The following is a 24211-nucleotide window of genomic DNA, read 5'->3' on the forward strand; positions in this document are numbered from 1 at the left end:
TTAGAACTTTGCATTTGTCTATATTAAACTGCATCTGCCACTTCTCCGACCACTGCATCAGTCTATTCAAATCTTCCTGGAGTGCTCTAATGTCCTCGTCAGAATGAATTCGACGGCCTATTTTGGTGTCATTTATGCTTTTGAAGGTGGCTAGGAACTGCCTCGGCAATTATTGATTCAATAAATTTTCACACTATGATGTCGCTCTTTATGCCCTCATCTATGTCGTTTATGTAGATTGTGAACAGCAGGGGGCCCAACACTGACTCCTGTGGAACACCGCTCATGACGCTTCCTCACTCTGATTTCTCCCCATTTATGCGAACTCTCTGCTGCCTATTTGTCAACCATGCCTCTATCCAGGAAAAAAATTCTCCTCCTATTCCATGTGCCTTAATTTTCCTGGTTTAGAAAGACACGTAAGCAAACACTATAACATATTTATTAGAAAACGTTTCGGTCCTGGGACCTTGATCACTTCTAACATGTTAGAAGTGATCAAGGTCCCAGGACCGAAACGTTTTCTAATAAATATGTTATAGTGTTTGCTTACGTGTCTTTCTAAACCAGCTTGTCGGTATTTATTACCAAGGTTTATACCATCTTAATTTTCCTCAACAGTCTCTGATGTGGGACCCTGTCAAAAGCCTTACTGAAGTCCATATACACAATATCATATTCATTACCATGATCTACCTCCTCAAATACCTTAGTGAAAAAGTTAATAAATTCGTAAGGCAGGAACGCCCCTTTGTAAAACCATACTGAGATTCGTTGATTAATTTATGCTTTTGAAGGTGGCTACGAACTGCCTCGGCAATTATTGATTCAATAAATTTTCCCACTATGGAGGTTAGGCTTATTGGTCTATAGTTCGAAGCTAAGGACCCGTCACCTGCTTTGAAAATAGGTATCACATTTGCCATTTTCCACTTATCTGGCACCATGCCAGTTTGTAGTGATATGTTGAAAAGATTAGCCAAAGGTTTGCTAAGCTCCTCTTTACATTCCTTTAGAACCCTTGCATACAGTTCATCAGGGCCTGGGGATTTGTTAGGTTTTAATTTATCTATTTGTTTAAGGACCATGTCACTTGTGACCCTAATCATAACAAATTCCCACTTGCGACAGCATACTCCACCTCTATTCAAAAGTCTAAATCTACTCACCATAAAGAACATCCACACTTATTCATGTGCCTACTACATACATAGAATAATACACGCAAACATAAACCCTCCACTCAAACTTCTCCTCACCAACCTTAACCAGACACACGACCATAACACAAGATACAGATCACTTTTTGATGTACCTCGTGTCCATATCACACTGTAAAAACTCTATGCACATAAAGGGCCCCAAAATCTGGAATTCATTACCAGAACATACTAAAGTAACCAGGCCTGAAAATCAATTTAAGACTCTTCTAAAAAACCACTTACTCGCCCAGGTCTAAATAATCAACATTCAATATTTAACATTATCAATAATTCTCTCAATTACTTAAATCTTAAAAATTCAAGACAACATATAGCATATTGAATATCTTTTGTTATACATTGTAATGTGACAAATTTGTACAACTATAATGCTTCAGTATCGATACTGTTCAAATTTCATTGTTTCAAATACTCAATTGTACTTTATATTCTAAATTGTTTACGGTAACTTTATCATTGAATCTTTCATTGCTTGTTAATTATAAGTTAATTTTAAGCCTACCCATAATGCTCTGTATACAAGGGACTTTTGGCATGTTCACCCAGCTACTATAATTCATTGTACGACTATGTATCATGTCCAAATAAAATATATGAATGTGAATATGAAAGGGGTAATCCAATGTGTGACGGGATCCATAGCAATTGTACATTAATTCCTTTGTCCCGGATTTTTGAGTATCTATACCTGGCTTCTGCAATGAGCATGTTGTTGGAGTCATTATACGAGTCAAGAGCCTTCAATGATGACATAGAATCAGTAATGATGATAGAGTCAAGCTCAGTGTCATAAGTTAGCTTTAGCACCATTAGGATTGCAAACAATCCTGTAAACCCCGCATTGTAATACTTATAGAGAATAAACTTTGATTTGAGCTAGGCAAGAAATTTCTTCTTTAACAGTTGCTTTAACAAGTGATTTAAGGAAGGGATTACTATGGTGGTCCGGTGGCCCGGTGGCCTGGTGGCCCGGTGGCCTGGTGGCTAAAGCTCCCGCTTCACACACGGAGGGCCCAGGTTCGATTCCCGGCGGGTGGAAACATTTCGACACGTTTCCTTACACTTGTTGTCCTGTTCACCTAGCAACAAATAGGTACCTGGGTGTTAGTCGACTGGTGTGGGTCGCATCCTGGGGGACAAGATTAAGGACCCCAATTGAAATAAGTTAGACAGTCCTCGATGACGCACTGACTTTCTTGGGTTATCCTGGGTGGCTAACCCTCCGGGGTTAAAAATCCGAACGAAATCTTATCTTATCAATGATCTTCTTGGGAGGAACTTGTTGGTATGTGACAGAAAGGAAGGAGAATGATTTTTTATTTTTTTTAACCAACACACGTAAATATAAATAACTCATTTTACCATAATTCCTAGTATATCTCCTTTATAGTATAATAATAAGGTATTAAAAAACCCCAATGGAAATAAATCACTTTGACTTTTCTGGTTTACCCCAGGTTCTCTACACATACGCTGCTATGTATGATAATCTATGTAACTGTATATATGTATACCTGAATAAACTTAACTTAGCTTTGGGCAACAAATCTTAGTGCCATCGAGAAGTGAGGCTGGACACAGTTGATGGTGTCAGTGGCCCTCATACACCCAACAACAACAACAACTCATCTTGCAACCTTTACCCATGTAAGTTTAATTTTATTGTTATAGTTAAGATGTTTGGTACTGATGAGTCCATTAATAGTAGTAGTTAGTGGTAGCAGCATTTATTAGTTATTATAAGACTAGACAGTCCTCGATGACTGCCTTTCTTGGGCTATCCTGGGGGGCCTACCCTGTGGGGTTAAAAATCCGAACCAGAAAATCTTTTCTTAGTAATAGTCAGTGGCGGCTCGTCCATAGGAGCTATAATTCCCCCAGATGCTCTCTGCCAGATGTATGACTTCATCAACCTTACGCAAAAATAATCTGCAACTAACAAATATATTACAGGAAAAATCTGTTGTATGTTTTTTTTCAATGTATTTATAAGCGAATTTTTATTTTTTTGTTGAAACGATAAAAAATTATTAAAAATAGAGGTTTGATGTGGTACAATAGTATAGGTATTACTGGCGTTACATTTAGCAGCGAGGAGCTGCATTTGATGCAGCACACCAGTTGCAATCGGTCTGTTTACATTTAAATTTTTTTCACTAGCGTTAAATTGAATTACCATTTGATAAACGATGCAAGTGGAAACTAGAGTAAACTCAATTAAATATTTACAAAATATTAACTTTTCAAAGTTGATTTTAAGTGAAAAAGTAGATAAAAAAAAAGATTGACAAACACCAGTTTTATCTATTCTACAAAAGAGTACAAGTAGGAGCAAAGAATATGCATGCCAGTTTAGCATCAGTGTTTACCACAAAACTGAATAGCTTTGTGGATGTGATGAAAAGAACACTTTATTCTGTTTTCCATGCTTACTATTTGGTGGACAGACTTCATGGACAAAAAGTGGCATGACTGACTTGAGGCATTTACCACAAAAAGTAATGAAACATGAGCTGTCAACCAAGCATATAAATAATGTTATTGATTTGTCAATGCTGGGTAAAGTGAACACTGTAGCTCAAATTGATAAAGCATACAATATTTTGATAGCGAAACACAATATCAAATACTATTTGTAACATCATCACCTCTGCTAGTCACGTCTCCGCCAGCAGGATTGTGATGACCTCAGTGGGTATGTATATGTGAACACTTATTAAATTTAGTTTAATTTTAAAAATTATTACTCTACTAATGTTTATTATGCTGTTCTATGAGGTTTGCAGTCACGCAGTCCTCCCATTCTATTTTTTGATGAACCGCCACTGGTAATAGTTAGTGGTAGCAGTAGTTAGTAGTGGTAGTAGTTAGTAGTAGTAGTAGTAGTTAGTAGTAGTAGTAGTTAGTGATAGCAGTCATTAGTGATAGTAGTATACCTGGAGAAGGTTTTGGGGGTCAACCTCCCCCCCCCTGCAGTGCCTGTCCAGTGACTTCTTGAAGACAGCCAGGGGTCTATTGATAATCCTCCTTATGTATGCTGGGAGGCAGTTGAACAATCTTGGGCCTCTGACACTTATCATGTTGTCTCTTATCGTGCTAGTGGCACCCCTGCTTTTCATTGGGGGAATGTTGCATCTCCTGCTGAGTCTTTGCTTTCATAGGGAGTGATTTTCGTGTGCAAGTTTGGTACTAATCCCTCTTTCTCGCCTGCATTCCAGGAAATACAACTTCATTTGTAGGTACTTCATTTGTTACCAGTAATTTAGGAGCTTTATTGTACTTATGTGTGCTGTGAAAGTTCTTTGTACACTCTCCAGGTCAGCAATGTTGCCAACCTTGAAGGGGCAGTTAGTGTACAGCAGTATTCCAGCCTAGAGAGAACAAGCAATTTGAAGAGAATCATCATGGGCTTGGTCCTAAAGCCTAGAGGGCCCGGGTTCGAGAAACAAGTTTCCTTACACCTATTTTGTTCACCTAGCAGCAAATAGGTAAGTCGATCGCATGGGGGACAAGGGACCCCAATGGAAATAAGTTGACAGTCCTCGATGACGCACTGAGTTATTTGGATCCGGGGTCCGAACTCATTATCTTATCTTATCCTATCATTTTTCTAGCAGATGCAGTAGATACATTGTTGTGGTCTTTGAAAGTGAGATTCTCTGACATTATCACTCCCAGGTCCTTCACATTAAATAGTAGTAGTAGTTAGTAGTAATAGTACTACAGTAGTTGGAACTACTAGTTAGTTGTAGCAGTATTTAGTAGTAGCAGTCAATTATTATGGGATTGACATGCATCATAGAAGTCGGACTCTCCATAAATATTGTGCTAAAGTATTCACTCTGGACCTTGATCTGTATTCCCTGGAATGCAGGCGAGAGAGGTACATGATAATATACACTTGGAAGGTCCTGGAGGGATTGGTACCAAACCTGCATACGAAAATCACTCCCTATGAAAGCTCAAGACTCGGCAGTAGATGCAACATTTCCCCGATGAAAAGCAGGGGTGCCACGAATACAATGAGAGACAACACAGTAAGTGTCCGGGGCCCAAGACTGTTCAACTGCTTCCCAGCATACTGGAAGAAGAGCTTAGGGTTGCTAAGCAGGAGATACGGCGATTAACAGAGGAGAACAAGAGGATTCAAAGTAATCCTCCTGTTGTGAGTCCCCAGGTTAAGAGTGGAGCTTGGTCAGTGGCCGGGCAACATGGAACCAAGCTGAGGATCAAGAACTCTGTAGGAGAGGCAGAAAACAACGAGGACCCAGAAATGGAAACTTCCATTTTCGGTGCTACCTGACGAATGTGGGTGTTCTACTGGGAATGTCACAGCAAACACCAAGGAAGCATTGGCTGACGTGAGTGAGACATCCCTAGAAACCCCAACGAAAACTATTGAGAATGTCTTGACGAATTCCACAAGTGAAGGTGTAGTGCTACCTAATGAATGTGAGTCGACTACTGAGAACATCACGATGGACATCGCCAAGGAAGGTAAAAACGTTGTTGTTGGGGATAGCCAGATTAGGTACATGGATAGGGTGTAGTGATACTGGTCCTGTGGGGAGCAGCAGCAGGATAATACTGCACCACCTCTTGGGGCCCTTAACAACAACAACAGTTTGGTGTGTGTGATGGGCGCCAACACACAGTGTGATTCTCTCCTCCTCTATTTATATATATATACATTAGTCATGCAGATTACATGGTGAGTTTAAATATGTGGCCTGTAGTTATAACTTTTCTCTTGACATATGCAAGACATCACCATCCCTGTAGAAGCCATTATTAGATGTACTAGTCATTATATTTTGTTGTTGCAGAAGTACTATGAAGATTCTATGTTCAATAAAGCCTAGAGATAAGGCCTGTGTTTCTATCACAACATAGGGCATTCTGCTTGAAGGATAGGAGTAGAAGGCAGAGAGTGTGTTTTCCTGGGGCTGGGATGAAGGATATTGTTAGCCGTCTGGATGACATCATGAGAGGTAATGGGAACAATCCTATTATGTCTCAGTGCTGGAGGCAACGATGTTGGCAGACGTAGGAGTGAGGACCTCATTAGCAGGTATAGGTCAGCAATAGAGATAATTAGGAGGAAGGGTGGGAACCCTGTCATATGTGGTATTTTGCCAAGGAGAGGAGTTGGAAATGAATGGTTGTCCAGAGCAATTGGTGTCAATTGCTGGCTGGACAAATACTGTAAGGAAAATGCGGTAACATTCATTGACAACTGGGACCTCTTCTATGGCAGAAATGACATGTATGCCAGGGATGGGATTCACTTATCTAGGTCTGGGGTGGGAGCACTGGCCAATGCAGTGGAGGGAGCTGTTAGGTCTTTAAACTAGGAATAGTTAGTGGTATGGGTTTTGGCGGGAAAACAGTGAAGTTGCAGTGTAGTAATATGAGTACTAGGAGAACTAGTAATAGGCACAATGAGGTGGATATTGGAAAGCCAGTGGCACTAATTGACAAGGACAGTAATAGGTTTAGCAGAATAACAGAAAGGAGCAGGAAGGGTAAAGAGAAAGGAGGGTCCTTAACTATATATTACACAAATAGTCGTAGTGCTAGGAATAAGATGGACGAGTTGAGACTAGTTGCTAGTGCAGGTAACATTGATGTATTTGCCTTAACTGAGACATGGTTCAATATGAAAAATCGGGACATGCCTGCGGAATGTCACATTCAGGGTTTTAAATTGTTCCAAGTAGATAGAAGTATCGGGAAAGGGGGTGGGGTGGCATTGTATGCCCGAGATCGCTTGAACTGTTGCATAAAAATGGGTATTAAGCCTGAAGTAACACATACAGAGTCTGTTTGGATAGAATTTTCAGAGGGGCATGAAAAATTGATTTTAGGTGTGATATACCGTCCCCCAAACTTAGATAGGGACCAAGGGAGACTACTATGGGAGGAAATTGTTAGGGCCACAAGACACGATAATGTAGTAATTCTAGGAGACTTTAACTTTAGTCATATTGATTGGAATTTCTTGACTGGGAGTTTAGAATCATACGAATTCTTAGAAGTAGTTCAGGATTGTTTTTTAAAGCAGTTTGTGACAGAACCTACAAGGGGTAATAACCTGCTTGACTTAGTTCTGGCAAACAGTGAATCCCTTGTTAATAATTTAGAAATTTCAGAGGAACTCTGTGCTAGCGACCACAAATCAATTACATTTAGCATTGAATGGAAGTACGATAGTAGGGATAACTCAGTAACAGTCCCAGATTTTCGCTTAGCAGATTACGATGGGCTTAGAGAACACTTATCATCTGTTGACTGGGGTAACGAAGAGAGCTATCAATATGACAGTTTTCTGACACTATACATGCTGCTCAAAGAACGTTTATCCCATATAAAGAAATTAGATCAAATAGAAATGACCCTAAATGGATGAATAATAGGCTGAAATATCTACTTGGGCATAAGAAAGGAATTTATAGGCGTATCAAAAGAGGTGAGGGTCATCTTATGAATCAGTATATTGACATTAAGAGGGACATTAAAAAGGGAATAAGAAAAGCTAAAAGGGACTATGAAATTAAAGTTGCTAGGGATTCTAAAACTAACCCAAAAAGCTTTTTCCAGGTTTATAGAACAAAAGTTAGAGATAAGATAGGTCCCCTTAAAAATAACTATGGGCATCTTACTGACAAAGAGAATGAAATGTGCTCGATTTTAAATAATTATTTTCTCTCGGTTTTTACACAGGAAGACACTAACAATATTCCAGTAATTAATTTTTATAGTGGGCTAGAAGAAGATAAATTATGTAACATCACAGTCACTAGTGAAATGGTTGTGAAGCAGATAGACAGACTGAAGCAAAATAAGTCGCCGGGTCCTGATGAGGTTTTTTCAAGGGTTCTTAAGGAATGCAAAATGGAACTCTGTGAACCATTAACTAATATTTTTAATTTGTCTCTTCAAACAGGTGTAGTGTCTGATATGTGGAAGATGGCTAATGTAATTCCTATTTTTAAAATGGGACAAGTCGTTACCGTCAAATTACCGCCCAATAAGCCTGACCTCAATTGTAGGCAAATTACTAGAGTCAATATAGCTGAGATTATAAGAAGCCATCTCGATAAGAATAGCTTGATTAATGATACTCAGCATGGATTCACAAGAGGCCGGTCTTGTCTAACTAATTTATTAACTTTCTTCAGTATAGCTTTTGAGGCTGTTGACCACGATAAAGAATTTGATATTATTTACTTAGATTTTAGTAAGGCTTTTGATAGAGTTCCGCACCAAAGACTGTTAAAGAAAGTGGCAGCTCATGGCATTGGGGGAAAAGTGGTCTCGTGGATCGAGTCATGGCTCACAGACAGGAAGCAGAGAGTGTTCATAAATGGGGTTAAATCAGAGTGGGGATCTGTAACAAGTGGCGTTCCACAGGGATCAGTCTTGGGCCTGTTGTTGTTTATAATATATATCAATGATCTTGATGAGGGAATTACTAGTGATATGAGCAAATTCGCCTATGACACAAAGATAGGTAGGATAATTGATTCAAACGTAGATGTTAGGGAACTTCAGGAGGATTTAAACAAACTCTATTCTTGGTCAGAAAAGTGGCAGATGCAGTTCAATGTAGATAAATGCAAGGTTCTGAAGCTCGGGAGTGTCCATAACCCTAGCACTTATAAGTTAAATGATTGTAATAAAGTTGGTAGAATTACCGACAATATGTAAAGTAAAAGGACACAAATGCAACTAATGTGACATTTATTGTAGCAACGTTTCGCTCTCCAGGAGCTTTATCAAGCCATTACAAACAATTCATGGACACAGAGGGTATATAAAGGCTCAGAGTGAGGTGAATACTAGTGAGGTACCATTTCGATGTTCACTAGTGGTAGTAGTAGTAGTAGTGGTAGTGACAAAAGTAATACAATATGGTAGAGCAATTAATTCGTACATGAGTAAAAGGATATAAAAGCTATTACTTGGGTAACATAAAAATAGGTTGGACATATATAGACTGGAATGAGGCAGGTTGTTTCAGTGTTCACTCTCTGTAACGTGCTTTGTGTAGTATAACAGGAGAGACTATGTGATGGCAGGGTTTACTGTTTTCAGGAGGATTCTTGCTAAGACTTCGGAGATGGTGAAGCTGCCGTTGTTTTGTTTAATTGTATTCGAAACAGCGATCAGTGCTGATTCGAGGCACTTGCGTCTGCGGAAATTAGTTTCTTTGATCACTAATTGGGCGTCTCTGAATTTCATGAGATGATACAACACCGAAATTCCTCCAATCATCTCATGAAATTCAGAGATGAAATTGGCAATTTCTTCCAAAACAGGCTTGTTTCGTCGCAATTAAATACGTGTTCAGGTTTAAATTCTTCACTGTCTATGTAATCCTTGAATTCCTTCACATATTTTTCAGCTGCTTTTTGGTCCGAACTGGCAGCCTCGCCATGCCTAATCACACTATGTATGCCACTATGATTCTTAAATCTTTCAAACCAACCTTTGCTGGCCTTAAATTCACTCACATCACCACTAGTTGCAGGCAATTTCTTTACCAAATTGTCATGCAACTGCCTAGCCTTTTCACAAATGATCGCTTGAGAGATGCTTTCTCCTGCTATCTGTTTTTCATTTATCCACACCAATAACAGTCTCTCAACATCTTCTAACACTTGCGGTCGCTGTTTCGTAATCACAGTTGCACCTTTTGCAACAACAGCTTCCTTGATTGCCGTTTTCCTGGTCACTATAGTAGAGATGGTTGATTGGGGTTTTGTATACAATTTGGCCAGCTTCGACACACGCACTCCACTTTTGTACTTTGCAGTTATCTCTTTCTTCATTTCAATAGTCATTAGCACCCTTTTTCTCGAAGGGTTGGCACTAGAAGCTTTCTTGGGGCCCATGGTGACTTATTTTGCAGAAACAAGCACCAAAAACACTGTGATAATATGGAATGTACCGAATGTATCCTTAGATGCGAGCACACTGGCTGGCTTGTAAACACTGGCACACACGGGGCAGTTCAGGCCACACGTGGACACGTCTCGGACGAATCGCGTATACCGGGTTTTGTAATGGAACCGAGGCAAAATTTTTGCTGTACAATGCATCGGATACTGGATTTATCGGATAACGATGGCATCACGAACCGAGGGTCCACTGTATATCATGTTTCTTTGTTATTAATATTGTTTATTATGTCATTTTAGATGAATTGTGATATACAGTGGACCCCCGACATTCGATGGCATCGACATTCGATAAATCCGACATTCGATGCATTTTAATGCAAAAATTTCACCTCGACATTCGATCGAAAACCCGCCATTCAATATGATTCGTACGAGATGTGTCCACATGTGGCTTGAACTGCCCTGTGTGTGCCAGTGTTTACAAGCCAGCCAGTGTGCGCTCATCTAAGGATACATTCGGTACATTCCATATTATCCATATTATCACTATTTTTGGTGCTTGTTTCTGCAAAATAAGTAACCATAGGCCCCAAGAAAGCTTCTAGTGCCAACCCTTCCATCAATCCATCCCATCAATCATCACCAGATCTTCATTAAAGGTAAGTCTCAATTATTCTATTGTTATTAATCTATTGTTATTGTTGTTATTGTAATTATTGTAATTATTCTATTGCATTACACTTAATATTTCATGTGGTAAAATTTTTTTTTTCATACTTTTGGGTGTCTTGCACGGATTAATTTGATTTCCATCATTTCTTATGGGGAAAATTAATTCGACTTTCGATATTTTTGACATTCGATGAGCTCTCAGGAACGGATTAATATCGAATGTCGGGGGTCCACTGTATAACCAAGCCGTAGAGTTGATATTAGCATTATTTTTTCATGCCTCCTGAGAGGCTGGAATAGATTAATTGCATTTCAATTACAGTGGTCCCTCTATAATAGTCGGGCTCGATAGTCGTCCTTTTTGGAAATTGTCGCGTTATTTTAGTCCAAACATTGGCTTGCAAATGGTTGGTTGACTCGCTAATTGTCATTCGTCCTGGACGCATACTCACGGCTCTGAGCCGCCTCGGCCTCCCTTCCCAGCCAGTGTGCCATTGTTTACCAGTGGGCGACGGTCCCCTCATGTGTTCATAAATAAGCTACCATGGCTCCAAAGAGAGCTCCTAGTGCCAAGTCTTTGGTAAAGAGGGTGAGAAATACGAATGAATTTAAGAAAAACATCATTGAACAATATGAAAGTGGCGTATGTGTGGCCGAACTGGCCAGGATGTATAACAAATCCTGTACAATCATATTTTCCATCGTGGCCAAGAAAAAGGAAATCAAGGAAGCTGTTGTTGCAAAGGGGTTAAATATGCTGACAAAAATGAGATCACCAGTACTCGAAGAGGTTGAGGAGTTATTATTGGTGTTGATAAACAAGAAACAATTAGCAGAAGATAGTCTTATGACGTCGATTATTTGTGAAAAGGCTAGGCAGTTGCATTACAATCTGGTAAATAAATTGCCTGCAATGAGTACTGATATTTGTGAATTTAAGGCCAGCAAAGGTAGGTTTTAGAGATTTAAGAACTGTAGTGGCATACACAATGTGATAAGGCATGGTGAGGCTGCCAGTTCGGACAAAATTGCAGCTACAAAATTCGTAAGTGAATTCAAGGAGCACATAGAGGCTGAATGACTGAAACCTGAACAAGTGTTCAATTGCGATGAAACAGGCCTCTTTTGGAAGAAAATGCCAATGAGGACCTACATTATTCAGGAGGAAAAGGGACTGCCAGGAGGACACAAGCCTATGAAAGACAGGCTGACACTCATGTTCTATGCTAATGCTAGTGGGGATTTCAAAGTGAAGCCGTGACTAGTGTACCATTCTGAAAATCCCAGTGTTCAAAGAAAACAATGTTATGAGGAGTAAATTGTGTGTGTTTTGGAGATCTAATAATAAGGCATGGGTCACAAGGCAAATTTTCATCAAGTGGTTCAATGAAGTGTTTGGCCCTAGTGTGAAGAATTACCTCCTGGAAAAGAAATTGGATCTCAAGTGTCTCCTAGTTTATTTATTTATTTAATAATTTGAACATACATACAGAGGTACAAAAAAATACAGGTAAGAGCAGCATGCCAAAGCCACTTGTATGCATAGCATTACGGGCAGGCTTAAAATTAACTTAAGATTAACTAAGCAATGATGTAATCAGTGATAAAACATTATTGTAAACAGATAACAATAAAGCACTAATGAGTATTACAAAGACAGGTCATATGGTTGCATGCATTGCTGTACATTCAGTCGAATGGAGTATTCTGTTAGGTAGTGTATTTAAAAAATAACAAAGTTAGATTGGGTCTTAGGTTTAACATTTATGTGATAGAATTGTGAGAAACATATAAGATATACAATTTATAAGGTTCAGTTATTCAGTATTTATTTGGTTTTGGGTGATTAAGTGATCTTTGAGAAGAGACTTTAATTTACCATACCCCCGGCCGGGATTGAACCTGCGGTCATAGTCTCAAAACTCCAGCCCGTCGCGTTAGCCACTAGACCAGCTAGCCACAATAAGATTCATCCAACTAGGTATATTTCTACACCATAGGAAGGTTAGCACAAGCACCTCTGTGACCACAAATGCAAGTTTTTACAGACGAATCTCCAGCTAGCGTGGCCGTGACGAACTCTAGCTCAAGTCCCTTCACTGCCGTCAACATGACTTAAGAAATCGTAATGACACGATTGCAAACATAACCATATGGTTTGTTTGCAATCGTGTCATTACGATTTCTTAAGTCAGACTTTAATTTATAAACAGGTAGTGTTTCTTTTATATTTTCAGGTAATGAATTCCAGATTTTAGGGCCTTTTATGTGCATTGAGTTTTTGCATAGCATGAGATGGACACGAGGAACATCAAAGAGTGATCTGTGCCTTGTGTTATGGTCATGAGTTCTGTTGAGGTTGGCAAGGAGATGTTTGAGGGGAGGGTTAATATCAGAGTTAAGTGTTCTATGTATGTAATAGGTGCAGTAATAAGTATGGATGTTTTGTATGGTGAGTAGGTTTAGTGTTTTGAATATTGGTGGAGTGTGCTGCCTGTAGTGGGAATTTGTTATCATTCTGACTGCAGCCTTTTGTTGGGTAATTAGTGGTCTGGGATGGTTAATTGTTGTTGAGCCCCATGCACAAATTCCGTAGGTGAGATAGGGGTAAATAAGAGAGTGATATAGGGCCAGGAGCGCTGACTGTGGAACATAGTACCGTATCTTCGATAGTATGCCTACGGTCTTGGAAATTTTCTTAGAAATTTGTTGTATATGTGTATGAATTTTGAGTCTATTATCAAGGTGGATTCCTAAGAATTTTCCCTCTGTTAGCTTTGTGATAGGTCATCCGTTTATCATTATGTTAAGAGGGACATCTGTAGCTCTGTTACCAAACTGAATGAAGTAGGTTTTGTCAATATTTAGTGTAAGTATGTTAGTCCTCATCCAGGTAGATATTTTCTGTAATTCGGTATTTACAGCATTGGCTAGCATGACTGGGCTCGGGTGAGAGAAGACGTATGTAGTGTCATCTGCAAATAGTGTGGGTTTGAGTAATTGCGAAGCATTTGGTCGGTCATTTATGTATAGGAGAAAGAGAAGAGGGCCAAGGACACTTCCCTGTGGGACACCAACTGTAATTGGTTGTGCAGAAGAGTTTGCCCCATTTGTGCACACATATTGGCTTCTGTTGCTGAGGTATGACTTGAGGTAGTTGAGGGAGTGCCCTCTTATACCATAGTGTGACAATTTTATGTGGGGCAAGTCATGGTCAACTGTATCAAAAGCTTTACGTAAGTCAATGAAGATCCCCAGTGGGACTTCTTTTTTCTCTATTGCAGTGTATATATGTTCTAGCATGTGTATAATAGCATCATTAGTATTTTTATTAGGCCTGAATCCAAATTGGCAGGGGTTGAGTATGTTTTGGGAGATGAGGTAGGAGTAGATTCGTTTATGAATTAATTTTTCGAAGATTTTTGAGAGAGGGTGTAAGTTGGATAGTGGCCTATAGTTATTCAACTCTGTTTGGTCTCCTCCTTTATGGATTGGGGTGACCCTTGCTATTTTGAGAACTGTAGGGAAGGTAGAGGATTCAATGGATTTGTTAAAGAGTGTTCCAATGATTGGTGATAGCACTTGTGACACTTTTTTGTATATAAAGGGTGGTAAGGTATTTAAATCTCCTGCCTTGTTTTTTAGTGTGTTGATAATAAGGGAGACTTCATGGACAATGCACCTGCTCATCCACCAAACTTAGATGACCTAATTCTGCAGGAGTTTGGGTTCATCGCACTAAAGTTCTTGCCCCCGAATACCACTGCTCTCCTCCAGCCCATGGACCAGCAGGTCATTTCAAACTTTAAAAAACTCTACACGAAAGCATTGTTTCAATGCTTTAATGTGACCTCAGACACTCACTTGACCCTAAGAGAGTTTTGGAAAGAACACTTCATTATCCTCCATTGCATAAGCCTTATAGGTAAGGCTTGGGAGGGAGTGACTACCAGGACTTTGAACTCTGCTTGGAGAAAATTGTGGCCAGTTTGTGTCCACAAGAGGGATTTTGAAGGGTTTGTGGCTGACCCTGATGAGCCTATGTCAGTTGTGAGCTCTACTGTGGCACTGGGGAGTTCCATGGGGTTGGATGTGAGTTTGGAGGATGTGGAAGAGTTGGTGGAGGACCACAACGAAGAGCTAACCACTGAGGAGCTGCAAGAGCTTCAGCAGGAACAGCAACAGATCGCAGCTCAGAATCTTGCTGCAGAGGAGGAGGAAGAGAGATGGAAGAAGGTGCCTTCAGAAATTAAGGAGATTTTTGAAATGTGGGGTAGGATGGAAAGATTTATGGAGAAACATCACCCTGAGAAGGATGTTGCAAGCCATATCAGCAACTTGTACAGTGACAGAGTCTTGGCCCATTTTAGGGAAGTTTTAAAGAGACGCCAGAAACAGAGCTCTCTGGACACTTTTTTTGCGAGACAGGACTCCAGTGGCTCTCAAGCTGGTCCTAGTGGCATTAAGAAACAGAGAAGAGAAGTAACCCCAGAAAAGGACTTGGTACCTAAGGTGTTGATGGAAGGGGATTCCCCTTCCAAACAGTAACTAATCCAATCTCTCTCCTCCTCCAGTCTTCCATTGTTACACCCTTTTGTTCATTTTAAGTAGACTGTTTCTACTTGTTATTATCACAATGGTATACTTTTACATGTTATTTTTGCTATTTCACTTAATATTATATTCAGGAGTAATTCCATTAGTAGCTAAAATGGATTTACTCGACTTTATAATATTATCTGATCGTATTACTTGGCTTTGTATATAGGTAGGTTGTTTAATTAGTCTCAACTGCTGGTGCGACCTGGCCAAGCACCAGTAGGTGATTTGAACTGCTCAACCCCTGCTCCGACCGAGTCAAAGTGGGCTGGTAAAGCCTCACTGAGTTGAGGTCATACCTTCCTCTGGACCAGGAAGGGTCTCGGAAGTGTCCACCTCTAGACCAACATTCGCCTCCCTAGAAAATACCAGGAATTTTTGGAAACTCAATGCTAAGACATATCTCGGTTGGAGAAGGCAGTTGGGAAGCTCTTAGAGAAAGTGAAGCCAAGTGATCAAGCCTCTGTGGTGTAGAGGGCTTATTGCAGAGTGAACCCTATGTAAGAGTTCTATCAATGTGGTGTTCAAGTTTTTAAAGCAACGCCTGTGCCTGTACATATACTGATATTTCCTGACTTACTCAAAGCCATTTGTAAATACATATCCTAGTACTGTGATGTTTTAATAAGTGTTCTACTCATAGTGCAAAATGTGAGAAAGTGGATTTAAGTGGTTTTGGTTATTAATAAATTAAATAGAAACCAAGGAAATTCCTTTTCCTCCATGAATGAAGACCCCTAGATGTGTTAAGTTTGTTAGTTTGTTACAAAAAGCACTATAACCCAGGGACCAACTGAGTATGTTCGTAACATCCATACACTAAGAATAATCGCCAATAAAGGTAAGTGTTATGCTGTTAATGTCTCATTCATCATGTCCCATTGTATTGTTTATGTACTACATCTATATTTCATGTAAAAAAAATTTTTGTTTTAATGCTTCTGGGCGTCAGGAACGGATTAATTGTATTTACATTATTTCTTATGGGGAAGATTGATTCGAAAATCGTCTATTTTGATAATCGTCGCACCTCCAGGAATGGACTAACGACGATAAACAAGGGACCACTAATTTTAATGAGGAAGATTGACTCAGCATACGAACAAATCAGGATACAAACAAGGTCACGGAACGGATTAAATTCGTAAGCCGAGGTTCCACTGTATATAGAAAGCCGCTTGTTATGCAGAGCATTTTGGGGCAAAATGGGTAAATTTTGTCCCAGAATGTGACCACATGACCCACACTAGTCGACTAACAACCAGTTACCCAATTTTACTGATGGGTGAACATGGACAACGGGTGTCTCATGGCAACATGTCCTAATGTTTTCGAGCTGTACTGGAGGATCGATCCTCGGACCTCAGTGTGAACTGAGTATACTAGCGATTGAGCTAATATGAATAAGAACAGAAGCATTTTTACTTAGTTACTGGCAACTGCTTGGCAGAACTCGAGCATTATTTTACACTTATTATGTACGACCAGTGCACATTATGAATTAAGTATTTCTTGCACAAATTATTATTTTGGGAGATAATGACAATTGGTGGCACATGAAGTTAATAACGCACTTGCTTCTCACACTGAATGACCGGGATCAGTCCCAGGCACGGGTGGAAACATTGGGCATATTTCCTTACACCTGCTGTCACTGTTCACCTAGCAGTAAGTAGGGTGTAAGTCGACTGTTGTGGGTTGCATTCTGGGGGACAAGATTAAAGGACCACAATGGAAATAAGACAGTCTTCAATAACACACTGACTTAATTGGGTTATCCTGGGTTGCTAACACTTAGAGATAAAGGTCTTAGGTTAAGGTTTAGGGAAATGCCAAAGTATGAGTATTATTTTCAGCATTAATAATAATAATAATAATAATAATAATAATAATAATAATAATAATAATAATAATAATAATAATAATAACCTTTATTTCTGCAAGTGCATTTACAAAGTATACAGGCCTTGCTGACATCATTGACATACTACTATATAGAAATACCCTTGTTATGCAGAGCAGTTTTGGCAAATTAGGTTAATTTTGTCACCAGGATGCAACCTACATCATTCAACTAACATGCAGGTACCCATTTCACTGTTGGGTGAACAAGGACAACAGGTGTCTTAAGGAAACATGCCCTATTGTTTCGACCCACACTGGGCATATACCATCCAATACTTATATAATATTAATATTACAAAAGTGCTTAAAAATAGTAAAACTAACACTACCTCAAGATTGTGAGGGTTACTCACATACACAAACACAGTATGTATATACAATTTAACTGGTTATCCATGGTTGTATTCTGGAGCATATAACAGTAAAAGACATCACTGCTAACTCTAGGCAGTGACCCACTTCAGTCACTCTGCTCTAGCTTGCAGTACCTGGAGTTCACCTGGAGAGAGTTCTGGGGATCAACGCCCCCATGGCCCGGTCTGTGACCAGGCCTCATGGTGGATCAGAGCCTGATCAACGAGGCTGTTACTATCATGTGGGAGTTCGACACGTGGATTGGGTAAAGTAATACTCACGTAGGCTGGTAGTACGTATAATTACAGACAAGGCGAGTAGCGCCCTTACAGCCGTAACCTAGTCTCTCTGCTCTCTCTCGTACAACTGACTGACTGGCCGCCCACAGTACCCATATGTGAGAGGGTCTTTGAATACTGCCAGGTCAGCGCAATATGAGTTCAGACAGTGACTCAGGCAGAAACGGTTGGTCGTGAGTCAACTGGCACAGTGGTTACTGGTAAATTCTGCTGTTGATTTATGAAGTGTTTCACGGATTCTTCTAAAAACACTTTGAGCTAAGCTGGTAAGAGTTGCTATGAAATCATCAGGGTTGTAATTTGGTTTCGGATTAGAATATAACAACTCATAAGGCAAACGTTTATCTACACCATACAATGCATAATGTGGAGTGTCACCTATAGAAACATTGTAAGCAGAATTTATAGCACACTGCACATCAGGTATAACTTCATCCCAAGTTTCACTGTTGGGATTGATAGTGGCTCTCAAGACATCAAGTACTTTCTTATTGGTTCGTTCCGCTAACCCATTGCTGGCAGGATGATGAGGAACAATGGTGGATTTAGAGATCTTGTACAAGGTACACAAATTTTCAAGAATCTCATTACAGAATTCACCTCCATTATCTGTTACTAGTGACTTAGGGGTGGTATGCCTGCAGATAATGCGTTCTTTGAACGCTTTAGCTACTGTCTCGGCAGTCTTGTCTGCAATAGGAACTAGCTCACAATATCTGGTGAAATGGTCTACCATAACACACAGATGTTTGTTACCTTGGAGGGAACATTGGAAATTAGTTAACAAATCTAGCGCAACTCTTTCCCACGGTTCGCTAGTAGTTGGATATACTTGGATTGGATTAGGACCATTAGCATTACCTTTATGTTGCATGCAGACACTACATTTCTTAACATACTCAGAAATATCAGTTGCCATACGAGGCCAAAAGTATTTCAATCTGGCTTGTTTTACTGAACGATCCATACCAGGGTGTGCAACACCTGGTACATCGTGAACTAGCTGTAAGGCTACATTCACTAGTGACTGTGGAATTACTAACTGGTATACTCTTCTGCTAGGAGTACCCAACTCGGCTGTTCGATACAGTAATTCTTGGTTCATGACAAAGTCACTGATGGGTGCTGGTGGCTTCACAGTCAGAATAAGATCTTCCTGGAGCAGGAATCGAATCACACCAGACCACATGGGATCTGTTCGTTGAGCATTCTTTACATCTTCAGCACTAAATGGAGGATCTGCAGTTACTATACTAACATGTCGCGATAAGGCATCTGCGACTACATTTGACTTGCCAGGTAAATGCTCAAAGGTGGGATTGAACTCTTGGATAGTCAAGGTCCATCTGGCTAACCTTCCAGTAGGTTGTTTGTTCTGGAATAAGGGTATCAGTGGAGCATGGTCTGTCAAGACATGAACAGAGTACTGATAAATAATGTCTCGGAAGTGCTTTAAAGACCATACTATTGCTAAAGCTTCTTGCTCAGTTACTGTATAATTACGTTCAGCCTTCGTAAGGACTCGGCTAGCAAATGCAGCTGCGTTGTACTTGCCATCGGTCTTCTGAGCTAGTACGGCACCTATGCCAATTGAACTAGCATCAGTTGTCAGATAGAAGGGCTTAGAAAAATCTGGAAATTTCAAAATTGGAGCAGATGTTAGCTTTTCTTTTAGAGTTTGGAATGCTCTTTCTTGACGGAAGGTCCAAACAAAAGGAGCATCTTTCTTAAGCAACTCAGTTAGAGGAGAAGCTATGGAAGAAAAATTGGCAATGAAAGATCTATAAAAACCTGCTAAGCCCACAAAGGATCTTACGGCATCAGCAGTTTTGGGAGTTGGAAAATTTAGTACTGCAGTTACTTTACTTTGGTCAGTCGTAACCCCTCTAGGAGTGACTACGTGACCAAGAAACTTAATTGCTGATCTGAAAAATTGACATTTAGACAGTTTGATCTTTAAATTGGCTTCTTCAAGCTTACCAAGTACTACATCAAGTCTTTTCAAGTGTGTATCCACGTCTTTAGACACGACGATTACGTCATCTAAGTACACCATAAGTGCATTACCTATGAGACCTCTAAAGATATTAGTCATGAGCCTTGAGAACGTGATAGGGGAAGATCGTAATCCAAACGCCATACGGAGGAAGTGATAATGACCTGTAGGAGTGGAGAATGCAGTTAGCTCTTGGCTGTCCTCGTGAAGAGGGGTCTTCTAACGTCTTGAATTACCCTTAAAACTTATCCACGCTCCACACCGCTGTCACCATTTATCATGTGGGAGTTCGACACGTGGATTGGGTAAAGTAATACTCACATAGGCTGGTAGTACGTATAATTACAGACAAGGCGAGTAGCGCCCTTACAGCCGTAACCTAGTCTCTCTGCTCTCTCTCGTACAACTGACTGACTGGCCGCCCACAGTACCCATATGTGAGAGGGTCTTTGAATACTGCCAGGTCAGCGCAATATGAGTTCAGACAGTGACTCAGGCAGAAACGGTTGGTCGTGAGTCAACTGGCACAGTGGTTACTGGTAACTGGTTACTACTACTGAGATTACTGCTGGCTGCACGCAATCCAACGTATGAGCCACAGCCCGGCTGGTCAGGTACTAACTTTAGGTGCTTGTCCAGTGCCTGCTTGAAGACAGCCAGGGGTCTATTGGCAATCTCCCTTATGTATACTGGGAGGCAGTTGAACAGTCTTGGGCCCCTGACACTTATTGTATTGTATCTTAACGTGCTAGTGACACCCCTGCTTTTCATTGGGGGGATGGTGCATCGTCTGCCAAGTCTTTTGCTTTCATTGTGAGTGATTTTCGTGTGCAAGTTCGGTACTAGTCCCTCTAGGATTTTCTAGATGTGTATAATCATGTATCTCTCCCGCCTGTGTTCCAGGGAGTACATGTTCAGGAACTTCAAGCGCTCCCAGTAATTGAAGTGTTTTATCTCCGTTATGCGCACCATGAAGGTTCTCTGTACATTTTCTAGGTCAGCAATTTCACCTGCCTTGAAAGGTGCTGTTAGTGTGCAGCAATATTCCAGCCTAGATAGAACAAGCAACCTGAAGAGTGTCATCATGGGCTTGGCATCTCTAGTTTTGAAGGTTCTCATTATCCATCCTGTCATTTTTCTAACAGATGCGATTGATACAATGTTATGGTCCTTTAAGGTGAGATCCTCCGACATGATCACTCCCAGGTCTTTACTAGTAAACCAAAGACACAGGAAAAAATGAACTGCAACAGTGCAAGCTCATTCAGAATTTGCCTACCTTCTGGAATAACATTTATTTAATGTCAGATAGCATCTGTAAAATAAAAAAATTATAGCAAATTGCTTGGATAACATACAAACTTCCAGTATTTGATGGAAATTAGTGTAATCTTATTGCCAAGTTATCTATTTTTATGCAGCAAATACTAGTAAAAAAAATTGTGATATTTTAATCCTTTGTCTGTTTTGGTCATATATATACATCTTACTAGCCACCGTTTTTGACGTATATATACTCATAAATTCTAGAGGTTTCCAATCAAGCAGGAGAAAGCTGGTAGGCCCACATGTGAGAGAATGGGTCTGTGTGGTCAGTGTGCACCATATAAAAAAAAATCCTGCAGCATGCAGTGCATAATGAGAAAAAAAACTGACCTTTTTTTAATTAAAATGGCAAATTTATGGTCTATTTTTGTATAGTATTTATGGCTGTATTCTCGTTTTCTTGGTCTCATTTGATAGAATAGAAAACATATTATAGAAATAGAGGTGATTTTCATTGGTTTTACTATGAAAAGAACCTTGAAATGGAGCTCAAACTAGGGAAAATGTTTGATTTTTTGCCCATGTTCAAAAGTAGACAAATGATGTCATTGTCCAATAAATGTCCAACTAGCCATTCTAATATGCAGTCATGAATGGGTTGATGTTATTTATACAATTATTACAGTATTGCAGTAGTCTGCATAATAGTAAATCTTCTATTTTTTGTTTGAATAAAAATTCAAAATAGAAAGCAAGAGTAATATCAGAGGGGCCTGGAGACGTGACTGATGAACAAAGAAAATGTTATTTTAGAGCCAGGAATGTCTGCATTGTTCATTCTGGACCTTATTTTGAAATTGTCATATTTTTTAATTTTCGTGAAATTGGCCAAATTGCAAATTTCTGACCACATTATTGGGTAGTTGAAATTGGTAAATGGGCAGTATCTTGTACTCAATCGATAGAAAAAATGGAGTTCTAAAGAAATAGCTATGAGTTTGGTCAACTGGAACAATGGAATTAGCCGAAAATAGGGCTCAAAGTGGGCGAAATCGCCGATTTGTAAATATCGCCGAGGACGCTAACTTTGCGAGACTGTAATTCTGTCAGTTTTCCATCAAATTTCGTTTTTTTTGGTGTCATTACAATCGGGAAAAGATTCTCTATCATTTTATAAGAAAAAATGTTTTTTTTTTTGCGACACCAGGAGACACCTCAGGATTGGGGGTTGCGACAGTCAAGGGGTTAAAAGAAAAGATTTTTTTCCCCTCAAAAAATTTGGGGCGCCACGCGAGTGAACGTATATATACGTTTGGACCGTTTAAGGGTTAATGGCCCCAAGGGGGACAGGAGCTGTAGTGGGTAAAAAAGTGTAGTCAAGGACAAGGTAAAACCAATATTACAAACTTGTAATACCACAGGAGATAGCAAACAAAGGGACTCCACTAGCAATAGTTAGGATATATTACCAGAAACAACTGGTGAGAGCTTCATTGTTAGTACTAGTGAGGATAGGAATGAAACAGGAAAACATGCACCAACAGGGAATATAGTCACAAAAATCCAAGGCAAACAGAAACCAAGCCTGTGCACATGTTATGCACTTGGTATCTGCAATCATGGGATATCTGGAAAAACAGATGAGATGTGCAATTTTGACCACCCTAGAAAATGCCATGCCCATATGACAACAGGAAAATGCAAACTCCCTTCCTGTAAGCTTTTTCAACCTGAAATGTGTCCCTCTTCAGTACAGGAAAGACTGTGCTATAACTTAAATTGCCAGGCACACCATCTAAAGGGGACAAAAAGATACAGAACATCCAGACCATGGGAAAACCTGGGCAGCCACAGCCACTCAAGAGAGAAGTTTTTTAGTGCCAGGAAGGAAAAAAAAAACTGGCAGGAAATGGCAGAAATCATACACCAAATCCAGTCATTTCTGGAGTGGAATCACAGTTGATGGCCTCCACTCCAAACCAATAGATACAGATATTAGTGCCGGAAAAAAAAGTCCCCCCAGTACCACCAATACCACCAATCCGATGACATTCTTCTTTGCAAATATACAGGGTCTGAAGCCAGCAACGAACAACAAAATACCTTTCATCTGTTGACTGCTTGCAGAGGCAAATGCAATGTTCGCGACTTTCACTGAGACCCACATAAAAGATCACTTGGACAATGAAATATGGATCCCAGGTTACAACCTATACAGATGCGACAGAGTGAATAAGCAAAATGGGGGGGTTGGCCTGTATATTGCAGAGTCACTTATTTGCACAGAACTGCTTAATGCTTTAAATGATGCTGGAAGGCTTTCTTGAAATTCTCATTGGTCAATTTTTCTAGTTGTCTCAGTGTTTCTGTGATGTTCTTTTCTACTTTCTGTTTGGTTGGAGGGCCTGGTACGAAGGTCAGGCCTTTGTTGAGAGTTCTTTTTTCCTCGTCTGACAGGTCGACCTCTGAGACTACCAGTGTCTCCAATTCCTGAAATTGCTTTGGTATTGGTTTGTGTGCTGTTGATCCCTCCAGTTTTGGTTCGTGTCGTACCTGTTTTGGAAGAATCCCTTTCCCTTCTGAAACCCATTGTGATTGTTCCCCCAAAAATTGTTATAGTTATTGTATTGTGGTTTAGGTTTGTAGTATGGTTTTTTATAGTTATCATAGGTTTTACATTTATAGAAGTTGTTGTTATAGTTATTGTTGTAATTATTGTTATAATTTTTCTTTTTATTGAATTTTCCTCCATTTTTATTCTATTGTTTTTGGTTCCCTGTTTTCTCATTATTTTTGTTGGTTTCTAACCTAGCCACCCTCTCTGCTAAGATCTTCAAGGATTTTGCTATGGATTGTACGTCTGTCTCTTTCTTTCTATTCGTTTCAGTCGTTGGTTGTACAGGTGTTTCTTGTACTATTTCGATTTCCTTGCTAGGTTCTGTCCTATCTTGTCTGGTTTTTGTATTTTTCTTTAGCTGTATGGTAGGTTTA

The 24211-nt window shown here is 39.8% G+C and overlaps 1 protein-coding gene across 2 annotated transcripts in view; it reads left to right on the forward strand.

Annotated features, from left to right (window-relative positions):
- Positions 1-2277: 2277 nt before the first annotated feature.
- LOC128689828 (uncharacterized) overlaps positions 2278-24211 on the forward strand; it is a 79822-nt gene continuing 57888 nt past the window's right edge. The window contains exons 1-2 of one of the 2 annotated variants that reach the window (XM_053778319.2): positions 2278-2508; positions 2777-2870. The gene's annotated coding sequence lies outside the window, so the exon portion shown is untranslated. Of the gene's footprint in view, positions 2509-2776; positions 2871-3193; positions 3919-24211 lie in introns of those variants that run through there. The other variant, XM_053778320.2, reaches the window with a different exon arrangement.

This window comes from Cherax quadricarinatus, chromosome 22 (genome assembly GCF_038502225.1).
Source record: "Cherax quadricarinatus isolate ZL_2023a chromosome 22, ASM3850222v1, whole genome shotgun sequence".
NCBI classification, from domain to species: Eukaryota; Metazoa; Arthropoda; class Malacostraca; order Decapoda; family Parastacidae; genus Cherax; species Cherax quadricarinatus.